Raw genomic sequence first — 15683 nt, 5'->3', positions numbered from 1 at the left:
TGTCAGTTAAGTCTATCTGCCCAGGAAGTAGTGGAGCTCATGATCAATGTTCATGCCATGTTCAGTACTCCTCATTTTTAGAATCCAGAGTGCCTCTTTGCGTCTCAGTGTCAGTTCCCGATTACCACCCCGGGGGTGTCTGGGTATGTAGTCAATGCCATAATACTCGAAGCGTTTCATTGTCGTTTGTTTGGGGCAGATAGACATGTGAGCAGCTATAGGGTATCTCATATCCCCATTCTTAACCGCTCTCATGTGTTCTCCAATCCTGTCGCGTAGTGATCTGATGGTACTACCAATGTATTTCCGCCCACATTTGCACTCTATAACATAAATCGCGAATTTGGTGAGGCAAGTGATGTTGGTCCTGATTTTATAAGTTCTGCCAACAGGGCCTCCAAATTCAGTGATTCTAGTGTGTGCCCATTTGCAAGCCGTGCATTTACCACAACCGGAAAAACCACAGGAGTACGTGGTCAACCTATCTCAGCAAGCGCAAGAGATTTGGGATTGGGCGATTCGCCACAAGATCAACCTCAAAGCCATTCACGTCCCAGGAATCACGAATGTTCTGGCGGATTCCCTCAGCAGAGCCACAACGTCGAATCACGAATGGGAGCTACACCAACCATTCCTAGACGGGGTATTTCACGAATGGGGGCATCCCGATCTAGACCTCTTTGCAACCAGCCAGAACCGCAAATGCCCATTCTTAGCAAGTTGGGCTCCCCACAAGGACTCACTGGGAAATGCCTTTTCGATGAATTGGTCGCAAATATATGCCTACGCTTTTCCACCAATCCCGTTGGTTCCACGAGTTCTGCGCAAGATCAAACAACAGCCTTGCCGCATGATTTTAATTGCTCCCAGGTGGCCCCGCCAGTACTGGTTCACAGAACTTCTCCTCCTCTCGGAGGCCGAGCCCATACAGTTTCGACCAATTCCACATCTTTTGACCCTTCAGAACGGTCAAATTTGTCATCCGGACCCAGCATCACTGAGATTAGCGGCATGGCTCCTCAACAGCTTGAAATTGCACACCTAGATATCCCTCCAGACTGTCAAGAGGTTTTGGCCAATGCTCGAGCACCCGCAACTGTTAAAACGTACAAACTAAAGTGGAAGAGGTTTTGCATGTGGTGTCAATCCGTTAATCTCCATCCGATCCACGCAAGACCAGAGCAAATTCTGCCTTTCTTTCTTCAGTTGGCGAGGTCAGGTCTTTCCCACTCTACTCTGAAGGTGTTCTTGGCTGCAATTTCAAGGTTTCGGCAGGATGGTGTTAACTCTCTCTATTCCAATAGAGTCATCCAACAATTTTTTAAGGGGTTATTTAGGATGTTCCCGCCTATTCGGCGTCCACCTCCTTCTTGGCACCTTAATATAGTACTTTCACAACTAATGCGGCATCCTTTCGAGCCCATCCACAAGGCGGATCTAAAGTTCCTTTCTTAGAAGGTTGCTTTATTATTGGCTCTAACTTCAACAAGAAGGGTTAGTGATCTCCAAGCGTTCACTGTTCATCCACCCTTTCTGCAATTCACATCTGAGTCTGTGGTGCTGCGCACTAATCCAAAGTTTATGCCAAAGGTTCCGACGGATTTCCATCTTAATGAACCCATAGTTTTGAAAACATTCTTCCCAAATCCGATAACAGCTGCAGAAAGGGCCTTGCACTCCCTAGACATCAAAAGACGTCTGAAGTTTTACTTACAGCGTACAGCATCACTGTGCAAATCGGACCAACTCTTGGTAGCATATGGTAAACCACGCCAAGGCCATTCAGTATCAAAGCCAACCATAGCTCGTTGGATCTCGGCTGCAATTTGTTCAAGCTGGAAGACCATTGCAAGCGACCCCAAGAGCACACTCTACGAGAGCAATCTCTTCTTCTACAGCTCTTTTCGCCGGTGTGCCTCTTCAGCAGATCTGTAAAGCGGCAACATGGTCCAGCTGCCATACGTTTACCAGACACTACTGTTTGGAAGCTGCAAGTGATGTGGATGGATCAGTGGGACAAGCTGTTCTACGCAATCTTTTCAAATAAGGTGAGCCTCTGTTCTCCCTCCCCCACTATGCTTTTATAAGACGCTCTTTTCCATACTATTTCTGTCTTGAAATTGTTTTGCATATGTTGAAACACACATGTATTTCTCTATGGTTATACTGTTTCATAATGTATATGTCTATGATACAAAGTGGCGTCTTATGAGCATCAGGTTATATACTGCTACCTGCTTCAGGCATGTGAATCTATGAAAGACACCCCAAATACTGGAGAAGAACAATAGTTACTTACCTGTAATCTGTGGTTCTCCAGTATACGCAGCTCTTCCTTTCTCCATGACCAGAATTTCGCGATGATCTGTCAGCGCAGCTGGGCTCAGTAGATCTTGCAACACTTTTCGGCAGTGTGTTGCATGGACCCAGTTCTTCCGATTGGTCACTCAAACTGCAGTCCTCTGGAAGGACTTGATTACCATGTAATCGCTAGGGCGCAAGCAGTGGCCCTCACCTTGCGACCTGTCTGGAAGAGTCTGCCGAACCTGTTGATAAATAGAAGACAAACTGTCAGTCAACTGAGACAAATAGTCCTTCATCAATACGTAGGGTACATCATGTATAGGGCGTGGCTTAGGAATCCCCCAAATATTCATTGACCTTCCGAAAACCACCTCATACGGTGTGAGGCCAGATAGTGTATGTGGTAGTGATCTAATAGATAGCAATGCTAAAGGCAGTGCATGTGGCCATTTCAAAGATGTGGAAGCCTGTATTTTAGCCAATTTCAATTTGAGGGTAGAATTGAAACTTCCACTAGTCCTGCTGATTGTGGGTGAAAAGCAGCTTGAAACTTCTGCTTAATTCCCAACCCTTTCATGAGATACTCAACAACTTGCCCAATAAAATAAAATGGGGTCCGTTGTCACAAAACCCAGCAAACGCCGAATCGGGGAAAGAACTCCTTTAGGAGCACCTTTGCTGTAGTAAGAGCTGTATTATCTTTCGTAGCGTATGCCTCCTCCCATTTACTAAAGGCACAAACCACTACCAGGACATACTTTAGGTTGTTACAACGCTCAAGCTGGATGTAATCCATTTGCAGGACCTCAAAAGGTGCAGTAGGTATTGCAAAACCTCCTGTTGGAGTTTGTGTTCCCTTTCCAGGATTATACTGCAGACAAATCAGACAGGACTGGACTATTTTCTTAGCCGCACCGACAATCTCCGGATGATCCCAAACTTGCATAAGGTGCTTTGCTATTGAGGATGCTCCAACATGTGCCGGCCCATTGCCATATGAATCCTAGGGTGTAAATAGGCTGTGGGTAACTTCCATTTGGTCATTTCGTTATTCCTCCATCAGCCCTCATCATCCAATGCTCCCTCCTTGGACCATTGGTCTAATTCATCAACAGAGGCAGATTGTTGCATGTCCAGGACCTCTTGCCTGGCATCATGCCAACGTTCAGCCTGTGATTTAACTACATACATAGATGTGGTACTTCGCTGCATTGCGATCTCCCGAGCTGTGTTATCCACAAAGGCATTGCTGGCTCCTATTTTACCTGTCACTTTCTTATGTGCGCTACATTTAACAATTGCCACTTTCTTAGGGTAGGTCAAGGCAGTAAGGAGATTATGTACTAATTCCCCATGCACTATTTGTGTCCCATATGAAGTGAGAAAGCCTCTTTCTTTTCATAGCTGCCCGAAGTTATGAGCCACGCCGAAGGCGTATTGGCTATCAGTGTAAATGTTTAACAAGCAAATCTGTACTAATCTCACATGCTCTTGTCAGTGCTATCAACTCGGCTGCTTGTGCTGACTTCTGTTGGATACGAGCTGCCTCAACTACTGTCTGAAGTGATGTATTTGCATAAGCAGCAGATGTCGAGCCATCAGGCAACTTCAAGCAGGATCTATCAACCCACAATTCCCCATCAACACTAGAAAGAGGTTTATCTTGTAGGTCAACACAACCCTTTGTGTGTTCTTCAGTAAGGATATACAGTCATGTAGCTCTTGTGGCTGAGACTGGGTAGCTGGAAGTGGCAATAATGTAGCAGGATTCAGAGTCAAACATCTTTTCAATGTGATATGAGGGGCCGAAAGTGTCAATTCATATCCTGTCAAGCGAGCCCTAGTCAGATGCTGTGTCTTTGTTTGATTTAGCAAGGCATCGACTGAATGCGGTACTAACACAAACAATCTATGTGACAAGACTATTCCCTCACTCTGACGTATGGACACAGCTGCTGCCGCCACCTCTCGGAAACAACCAGGCAGCGTGCGAGCAACTGGATCAAAGACAGTCGTAAAATATGCACAAGGACGTTGTTTATCACCGTGTGTCTTTGTTAAAACCGAGAGGACATAACCTTCCCTCTCGTGTACATAGAGTGTGAAAGTCTTAGTGTAGTCTTGAGTTCCTAATACAGGTGCAGAACAAAGAGCTTGACGTAGCTGTTGGAAAGCATTCTGGCATTCAGTAGTCCATGGGAGAGGCATCGGAGTGTCTTTAGTCAAAAGGGCCAACAAGGGTTTAATAATGTATGAAAAGCTAGGGATCCACTGCCTACAGAAAGAAGTAAGGCCAATCAATGCACGAACGTCCTTCTGATTACGGGGCACAGGTGTGTCTAAAATGGTCTGAATGCGATCTGGTGTGAATGCACATCCCTCCTTAGACAGGAGGTGACCTAAATAGGTAACCTGCAGTCTACAAAATTGCAATTTCTTCCGAGAGACTTTGTGATAATGAGAGGCAAGGAATGATAATAATGACAGTGCTCCTTCTTTACACTGTTCAGGGGTATCGGCAGCCAACAAGATGTCATCAACATATTGAATAGGAGCCACCCCTTTCGGCACAGGAAAAGAATCAAGCTGCCTTTTCAATGCTTGACTATAAATTCTAGGACTCTCTGTATACCCCAGTGGAGCTCTACAGAATCTGTATGATCTATTATTCAAAGTGAAGCCGAACAAATAACGGCTATCAGGGTGAATAGGTATTGAAAAAAATGAATTTTTAAAATCAATTACACTAAATGTAGTGGCAGTAGGAGGAACCATAGTAAGAAGTGTTGTGATGTCAGAGACTACCGGCTATTGGGGCACCACAATTTTATTAACTTATTGTAAATCAATAATGAATCTGTAAATTTTAGTATCAGTTTCTCTTTTCAAAATAGGAAAGATAGGACTATTACAAATGTTATAAGGGATTTCTTCCACAACCCCCACCTTGATCAAATCCTGAACAATGTGCGTCAATGCTTCCTCGCCTTCCCGAGATATTTTATATTGGGGCACTCGAGGCAATGAAGCACGTTCCTTTACTTGAATATGCACTGGTGGAATAACCATTTGTCCCACATCAGTATCTGATGTAGCCCATAAAGTACTAGGTAACTATGCCAGAGCAATATCTTCTTTAATGAGACAAGACCTCTCAATCATTGGATAGTTATCATTTAAGATAACACGCACACCTTCTGGGGAACAACGTATTGTAGCATAAAAATGTTTGAGCATATCGATACCCACAATGTTATCCGGCGTGGTTGGGGAAAGCAAAAATGGACATGCTGCAGTGAATTTATCAAGACTAAATGCAAGTGGATGTGACAGTGGGCTAGATGTGGGTGTCCCATCGAATCCTATCGATGTTATCATTGCGCCAAACAGGGGAGCCCTAGGAACCAATTTTTTAGACAGAGCACTACGAGTAGCTCCTGTATCAACCAGAAACCGATCAGTAGAGCCCAAGACATTTGCATCAACATAAGGACCTTTCTGATCTACTGGGACCTCAACCGGTTCCTTACACCATCCTAGGCATTCCTATCAATAATTACAATCCCCAAGACCATCAGCCGAATAATGTGACATTTGATATTGATTTCGGCTATCAAAAGTATTAGAATAATTTGGCCCATGTTCAACTGCCTCAAACCTGGGACGAGTTCCTATTCCTCCCCTATGCCCTGAATTCCCCGGGCGTCCTCTCATACTTCCTCTACCCAGTTGATATTGCTGACCCCACAAAAGGGGGCACTCAGAACGCCATTGTCCAATCTCTTTACAATAAGCACACTGATCAGAAGACAAAGTTGATCGAGAGAAAGGGGGTACACCAGGGGTATATACTGCACGTCCGCCTCTACCACCACCTCTGAATGGTGGACCATATACTTGAGCCAACATAACTTTCGTTTTTAACTCCTTTACCCTCTTATCCTCTGCCTTTTGCTTAAAATTCCTGATGCTCATAATACTGGGCCATAGTCAAAAGGGAGACTGGGGAAGACGTAGTCCATGAACTCTCGCTGGCCTTTAGGCGACTAGCTATTTCTGGCAACATGTTAGCGACAAATTTGTCGACGAACAGATGCTTACCTGTGTCATCTGTCAATGACTGTCCACTAAAGTCATGAAATGTGTCTTCAAATCGTGTAAAGAAATCAGAAACTGGGTCATCCGCTTGCTGTTTACAAGACGCTAACGTTGTCCAATCAATTTTCTTAGGGGGTATAAGAGTTTTTAACTTAGTTACAATAGCTTTGGGAAGATCTAAAATCACCTGTTGTGGTTTCTGCGCAGGCTCTCTAGCCTCATCTATTTGTTCTAAATGCACCCAAGTATCACCATATGCTACATTATCATCTATTTTCCGAATTGTTCTCCACATATCAAGGGGCAAAATAAGTCCAAAAACATATCAATATCTGAAAAGGTCATAGTGCAGGAGCTAATGGCGCCTTCCACTTCTTCATAGAAAGCAGCCGGATCTTTCCGTGGTTCAGGCAAAGCAGCTTTAAGAGTCATAACATCTGCTCGACTCCAAGGAGTATAGACCCAATAATAGACAAAATATCACGTTGCATAATCTGAATCTTCATCAGCACTTGTTCCCATACCCTTCGGAGAAACATACAAAGGCGCAGCTTCACGCATCGGTTTTACAATAACTGCAGTATCACTAGGGTCATTGTCTGTCCCCAAAACTTCTTCTTTCTCCACTGGGGTCTGAACTGTTTGTGCAGTTTTAACTATACCAGCTGATTTTTGCTCCGCTTTTAAGCGTAGTGTATCATGTCTTAATTTAACTACTCGCCCTAATTAAATCAGGTATATTTGACAAAAGGAAAGTGCCATCATTTAATTTTTTATAATCAGAATTAATATCAGTGGGCTCTACATTTTTAGAAACGTTTCTAAAACCAAGTATTACCTCCCAGGGGAACTTCTCTGCAAAATATAACTGCTCTAAATCCTTCCACTGCTGAACTATCGCTACAAGGTCTGGGGCAGAAGTAGTCCCATGAGCTTCTTTGCGAGTAGTGGATCTGATTGTGGATTTTTCATCAACAGTCAAAGTAGAACGAGTCTGCCACCCATTTTGCTTATCTAATTCTTTATCATCTGAAGAAAAATGTTCTTCTTCAGAAAGATCATCCTCAGGAGCAGAGGGACATTTATATGGGGGCGGAGGTCGATCTAACAAGATGGAATCATCCTGAGGTTTATTAAGTATAGGATAAATTAGGCGCCTAATAGGGTACTGGCCAGTTACCTCTAAACGACGCTCCATTTCCTCTTTTTCTTTTATTGCCTTCATCTTTTTATTTTTTAATTCCAATGCTTTTTGATATATCGTTTTTCGCCGTTCTTTTTCTGTTATAGCTTCTTCTTTCCTCACTCTCTCTTGCACTTCTTTCTCCCACATTCGTACACAATCAAACATATCTTGTCGACTTCTTCTCTTGAATAAACACTGCTCTACATATTGAATCTTTTTAAAGTCAAATGACCCATTCACAGGCCATCGTAAATAAGGATCCTTTTTCGTACATTTGTTCCACAGTGTAGTATACATTATGGAAGAAATACCATATTTGACATACATATGTGTATTAGGTGTTCCCTCTGGAGGAGCCGGCTGACTTCTTTCTAAATCCGTTTTGGCACCACCAAGACAGGAACACAACTTACGGAGTGTGCTGGAAACAGGCATGCTACCAAGTTTTTGTAAAATATTACTTTTCAAAATATTCAAAAGTAGAGAAAAATCCCCACATTACCTGCCTTTATTTTTTGCAAAAAATAAATCAAACAAACAAAACCAGAATCTTGGCCAAGCAAACAAGAGTGCCGCTTCAGCGACCTTACCAAACAAGAGTCTCCAACCTCCAACTGCCAATCTCTTGGTCGACCTAATGGTCACTGCAAAAAATTACCCCAAAGAATACCTCAGTCGGGACCGGCCAACACCTGGAGGGTCAAATCAAGAAAACCAGAAAAATCACTTCGGCTGCAAAGACAAGGGTCTCCTCATGCAGGTTGTCTCCTCAGCAATATTCCACTCTTCCGTCAAGACCACTCCTTTGGATGGCCGCGTCTCCGATGAGGCCCCACGTTGGGTGCCAACTGTGGAAATGTGCCTTTTAGTGAGCACACCGTTGCTAGGGTCACCCTTCTCTGTCCACGGGTCCTTAGATCAATAAAATAGAGATTGGAACTGAAATTGGAATTCAATTAACAAGTTTATTAATCACTCTCAAGTGCTGTCTGATGTAGTACATTAAAGTCACATAACACAGGCCTTATATACAGCTTTTCTGCACTGGTAAGCATGTAGATACAAATAGAAGGTACAGGCCTACACAGGAATAGTTACTGACAAACATGGGCAGATGGGAAATCACATAGTCAGCAAAGTGGGAGGGGGAGCAGGAGTGCTTATGGCAGCAGTAAGAGATTGGCAAAACACACAAGATGATGGACGGAATGTTGCACATTGGCAAAACATTCACCCCCAGTCACAGATCTGGGTTTAATCCATTGTTATTTTGCTCACCACGTCACCCCAGTTCAGACATGGCCATATGCAAATCAGTCTTGACTCCGTGCCTCATGGGAACAGTCAAGCCCGAACTGCCAACCCATGCGTTCCCTGGACCGGAATCAAGCATCCTAGGACCGGTTTCTGGCTATCAGCCGTCATCAGCCAGGATAGCTTGACTCCAGTGGCGTAGTGAGCACGGGACCCACGTCTGGGCATACCCTTCCCACATAGGGCGAACAGCAAAACACACAAGATGATGGACGGAATGTTGCACATTGGCAAAACATTCACCCCCAGTCACAGATCTGGGTTTAATCCATCGTTATTTTGCTCACCACGCCACCCCAGTTCAGACATGGCCATATGCAAATCAGTCTTGACTCTGTGCCTCCTGGGAACAGTCCAGCCCGAACTGCCAAGCCATGTCTTCCCTGGACCGGAATCAAGCATCCTAGGACCGGTTTCTGGCTATCAGCCGTCATCAGCCAGGATAGCTTGACTCCAGTGGCGTAGTGAGCACAGGACCCACGTCTGGGCATACCCTTCCCACATAGGGCGAACAGCAAAAGACACAAGATGATGGACGGAATGTTGCACATTGGCAAAACATTCACCCCCAGTCACAGATCTGGGTTTAATCCATCGTTATTTTGCTCACCACGCCACCCCAGTTCAGACATGGCCATATGCAAATCAGTCTTGACTCTGTGCAGTAAGAGATTGACAGTTGAGTTTGAGACCAGGTGTTCTGGCAGGTACAAACTCTTAGCATGCATATTGCTTTTAGCTGAGTCAGGAAGTCAACCAAAATAGACAGCACAGGCAGGGAAAAACGAGCAGCAGAGGATGGGAGAATTACAAAGCCTACAAAATGGATGCCATAACCAAGATGGCTTCAGCTTATGCTAACAGAAATTATTCCAGATTTCCACAGGGGGACTGTCTTTCATAGTGTTTGTCCCTTTCTGCCCATCTCTTTGTGACTGACTTTAACCAGACCCTTTTTGCTAACTCTGGCAACGGTGCTGGATGATCTTATGTAGGCTGATCCGCTAGCATTTTCATTGCTAGTTGTGTCTATAATCTGCTGCGGTTGATGTGAGAATGGTATATCTATAAGTAGGAGGTCCATATCATCTGAGAACCTCTCCAGGGTATCTGATTCATAAAATCATCCATTCCTCCGATCTATGGTCAGAAGCATTGTGACTGGTTCCAGCAGGCCATACCGTAGGTCACATTTCTGAAGTCTGTGACGCATCGTTAGCAACTTTTTTTGCTTCGTCATTGCTTCCTTGGAAAAAGTCAACCTTCACGAAATTAATTTGACTTTCATAGACCAGAGGAGCATCTGGCCATCTGACAACATCAGTTATTTGGTGTGTCTGCTGCTGAAGAAGGCAACTGGCTATCCTAGAATGTTCGGCTTCTTGGAGTACCTGGATTGCACTAATATAGCAGCAGAAGTCTAAAGGGCTCTACTTAATGAGATCTGGCTGTGCCCCAGCAGGAAGAAATCCATGGTCTCCAATATCCTGTGTAACTGCGTGTCATTCAATAGGGGAAGCTTGCACATCCTTCAGGACTCCATGGTATATTTGCAGGTGGTCTCAACTTCGATATGAGGCTCCACCCTCGCCCACCTGCAGCTTCTGACCTTCAGAGCAAAGGAGAGAAGGCAGCACCAGTTTACCGTGGCGCAGGTGTGATCCACAGGTAGACATCACAGTACCTCCAGCTTTTGTCCTGTATGCTTCTCAACTTGGTTCCCCATCCACAGCTACGAAGAGGCCATGCCTCAGCTCCTTCACCATTGCCCTTTGTCTTCAGATGGCAGTACCTAGGGATGCCACAATTGGCTCCAAGAACCATTCACAATGAAAATCAGATGAGGGAACTGATACCACTAGCAGAATCTTCACTGAAAGCTGGCTTTCATGGATCAGACAAAGAGCCACCTCCCCATGAGGTATGTCCTGTCTTTTGCCCATATCAAAGCCTTTGCCTCCTTACTGGGCTTAGATTTGGGTGGTGTTGAGATGGTTATGATGTCTGGCCTGTCATGTGTTTTAGTTAGGCCTGGAGAGAAACACTATCATTTTACATATACTGGGTCTTTCCTAAAGTTGCCTTCACTTTTACACTGTGACTTGTGGCACACATTTGCATCCGTGACAGTCTGGATTAGATTCTTAACAGCTATACTTGCTTACAAAATCAACTTTGCGAGAACACTACCATCTATCATGGTACCTTGACACCATGAACAAGATTTATACATACGTTGTGCAAATGTGCTTGTTGTTTTCGTTTGGCTGGGTTCAAACTGCAATGGCATGGTGAGCAAAAAAACGATGGATTTAGGCCCAGATCTCTGTACTGGGGTGAATGTATGACATTGTTCTGCATTCTGTCCATCAACTGCTGTTTTTGCATTTGTCACCCCAAGTGGATCGGGTATGCTCAGACGTGAGTCCCGTGCTCTCCATACCACTGGAATTTAGCTATCCTGGCTGAAGAGGGGTGAAACCCCAAAACCGGTCCGTGGATGCTTGTTTCCAGTCCAGGGAGGACCTGGTTTGGCAGTTCGGGCTGGACTGTTCCCATGAGGCACAGGGTCAAGACTGATTTGCATATGGCTGGGTTCAAACTGGAATGGCATGGTGAGCAAAAAAACGATGTATTTAGGCCCAGATCTCTGTATTGGGGTGAATGTATGACATTGTTCTGCATTCTGTCCATCAACTGTTGTTTTTGCATTTGTCACCCTGAGTGGGACAGGTATGCTCAGACGTGAGTACCGTGCTCTCCATGCCACTGGAATCAAGCTATCCTGGCTGAAGAGGGGTGAAACCCCGAAACCGCTCCTAGGATGCTTGTTTCCAGTCCAGGGAGGACCTGGCTTGGCAGTTCGGGCTGGACTGTTCCCATGAGGCACAGGGTCAAGACTGATTTGCATTTGGCTGGGTTCAAACAGGAATGGCATGGTGAGCAAAAAAACAATGGATTTCGGCCCAGATCTCTGTACTGGGGTGAATGTATGACATTGTTCTGCATTCTGTCCAACAACTGTTGTTTTTGCATTCGTTTATATGGCGACATAACTATCTATAAAACACTAATAACTGGCAGCCAGATCAAGATCTCAGCCCAAGGCAAGGATGTCTTTTATTATAAATAAACATCAGTTTGCGGGTGTTGGCAGAGGAGCGCTTTGCTGTTATTTGTGAGGTCTCTACATGATGATGCTTTCGCTCAGCAGCCCGCTGATATCTCTAAAAGGGGTGTCTAGCTCGTGAACAGTACCCCTTCATGTAATGGGGGTTGGATCATCCAGTATGGGGATTCTTGGCAGAACACACACTCCCCAGACACTTAGGTTAGGGAACGCATAGTAGGAGTATGCCAGATTTCTGTATTGTTTTATATGCTTGGATCTATACATTGGTTTAGCATGATGGTGGAACTTTTCATTCTGTTCACTGTCTTAGTACTTCTAACAACTTTCATTTGCTTCTGTCAATTGATCATTGCAGCACATATATTTTATACAAGAATCTTGTTGGTTTAATAAATATTGAAAATGTCCCACTTTGTATTCCTTGTATATTTCTCTGAGAGAGGGAGAGCACGGGTGACTGAGCAAAAGGGTTCTACATCTGTTACCACGATTCCGGAGTGATCAGTGTTGTCATGTTCAGTGGTTGCCAGAACCATTTGCCACCCGGCTAGGGTTAAGGGGGCTGGTGGTGGCACTGTGAGCTAGCTGGCTGATAAGACAAGCTATCCTGAGGGGCTGCATGGAATCAGTCTGGCACCGCCCCAAAGGTTATGCTGTCCACAAACGTGCCGTTCCTACTGTATGGTGGAAACTACATGACATGACACCTCCAACGTTGGTTGGGTTCTTAATGGTTTGCCTGAGTAGTTCAATCATGCCTTCTCAGAGACCCCTACTTACCTCCTAACCAGAGACGTCCGTGGTGGTAGGGAAAATCCTCCTTAGCTGAGTAGATAACTCCTGTGTATTGGCTGTAGGCTGTTGAAGCTTGAACTCTTAAAGGATCTAATTCCCACTGTGTTTACCCACTCTGTAATTCATTTCTAATAATGTCTGGCAAGGACAATGATCGGGCATTAAACATGCAGAGAACTGCAGATGTGGTTACTCTGAAACGATTACACCATGGTCTCACATCCAGGGGTGGAGATGTTATCTTTGTGGTTGAGTCACACGAAGCATTTAGGACCGAGGTATTCTATTCTTTGGGTACATTCCTGGCTGCAGACATTACACAACTATTTCACACCTACACTAAGGATGAAATACCAGATAACTATACTCCATATGAAGAGGTAGAGATACCTCTCACTTACCAAGAACACATACATTGGTTTAAAGGTGCCTTCCCACACACAACAGCAAACGTTAGACTCGGTCCTCTAAGCAATGAGGGAACAACATGGCCAGTCTTAGCCCGCTATACACCGCATCCTAATGTTGATAATTTACCAGCAGCAGAGGTGCGAAGACTGTACAAAGATTTAGTAACAATATATAGATGTATTACACAGTTCGTTATGTGAACTTTAACACTTAACCCTGCACGGACTGCTCAAGCTGCACAACCACAATTGGCTACCCCGGACATCAGCCCGCAAACGCTAAATGCAGTCATCGGATATAGTTCCCGTCAAAAGGTAGCAGATTCCGTTCTGGACTGCACAAAAAACAAACCAGCTTGAAGCTGTGTTTCCCCATCCAGGCCCATAGGAAAAACACAGAATATTAACTATTTGCTTGCCAATGGGGATGGCTCCACCTGCTGAAGACTGCACAACTTGGAGTACACAAGTTTGATAGGTTTGTGCCCACAATGATTATATATAATCACAGGGTGATGAAAATCCCAAATTCTGGATTTGGTGCGGTAGATGCAGGAAATGAATACTCTCTTGTTATAGTCTTATCTTCTTTATTTGAGTGCAATGAAAGCAAAGACAGCCGACACTTGTTTCTCCCAAAGGCTAGCAGGCCAGGGCTTTTTCAAGGCGAGCTGTAGCAGTTTCTTAATGTAAAGTCTACAGTCGTCACAAAAATCGGCCATTTAGAGAGAACATCCCTGTGTGGGATGTGTAGAATATTGAGCTCAAGCGGACTGAATCGAATATTCTACGCATCCCACACGAGGATGTTCTCTCTAACCGGATGATTTTTGTCGATGACATACAGCTGAAGGATGATGACCTCATGAAACACTTGACAAGAGTATATTGTGTATTCTTAGGATTTGCTCACATGTGCTACAAATTTAATTGGAAAAAATAAAAATAATTGCCCACCTCAGTGTCCTTTTTCTGTCAAGTGAAGGCAAATGCCTTGCGACACACTTCTTAGAGAAATGTGTGTTGCTCAACCCCCCAAAAACATTGAAAAGTCTACAATACATATTGGGATTCCTAAATGTTGGCAGAACATACATTCCAGATTACGCTGACCAGGTTAAACCATTCTACGACTTGATACGTCCAGACTTCTTTAGCACACATTGGACACACAAACACACAAATATTTAACGTTCACGACAAGCTGACATGATAGCTTCCAAAATTTACACACACTTGTGAACACAACAAAGCTGGTCTGCTTCATTGTGGGGACAACAGGATACTCATGTTCAATGAAGGAGACACAGTACCAATTGCATATAAATCACATTTATACACTAATGCTGAAATGCATTTTGCACCTACTGAAAAAATCCTGACAGCAGTGCAGGCTGCTGTGCTGAGAGAGCAGTCCCTGGCTCAGGGTAAACACATTATTGTTTTGACCCCGGTGCCAACCTTAGAGGCCGTCAACAAAGCAAGCATTACAAAAGCGAAAGCTTTAAATCCACGATGGATACAATGGGCTAACTCACTCACCTCAACAGATGTAGACTAGAGGTTTGATTCTACACTACAAACACAAGCTTTTCTGCAGTACGAACAAGAATATCCTCTGACTAATGAAATAATGCCTCTAGATCGCTATGATTACATCATGTATACTGATGGTTTAGCCCAGCCTATCGTAGGGACTAAGCACCAATACTCAGCACATGCACAATTGTGAAAAGGTGCTTGCATGATGGAGAATTCCATCCTTATGTAACCTACACGCAGTCACTTGGTGACTGCACAGCGCAGCTGGCAGAACTAATGGCTCTAATTCTGGCACTAGGAAATACGGATCCCGGATTCCCCAGTCCTATAGTTGTGATTCGTATTACTGTGTCCAGTCCTAAATTGAATACCTACACTATTGGAGCCAGAATGGATTCAGAGGTTCAAAGCGTTGCACAATAAAGCACAAAATGCTTTGGGAACAGATTGCAAAGCTAAGAGACTGCTTGACACGGACTTATGTAATCCCTACATTGAGTTATCAATGTGTTGGCGTTCACATTGCAGAGAATTTCATGCTGATGAAGCCGCAAAAGCAACAGTTTGCACAGCTGAGGTTGCTGCACTTACTCGTTATTGCAGTAGGATAGAAAGCGACATCATGGTGGAAGTCAATACTGCTTGAAACGACACCCACCTGCCTAAAGGCTTTCCACTCAAGTACTACAAGTTAGATGCTCAGAACATACCATATGCTCACATTCCTGGAGTGGGGGATAGAGTAATACAAAACACTATTCGAAGATTGGGGTTAATACCAGCTGCAGATGAGGGTCTGGCTTCTGCACATGTGGGGGTGGCTGCTATAATTTCATTATTGCAGCAGTGCTATTGGTGGACACGGCTTTCTAAACAGACCAAGGACTTTGTCCTTATCTGC

The sequence above is a fragment of the Triturus cristatus genome, chromosome 12 (genome assembly GCF_964204655.1).
Source record: "Triturus cristatus chromosome 12, aTriCri1.1, whole genome shotgun sequence".
Lineage (NCBI taxonomy): Eukaryota > Metazoa > Chordata > Amphibia > Caudata > Salamandridae > Triturus > Triturus cristatus.
This window is presented reverse-complemented; position numbering follows the sequence as displayed.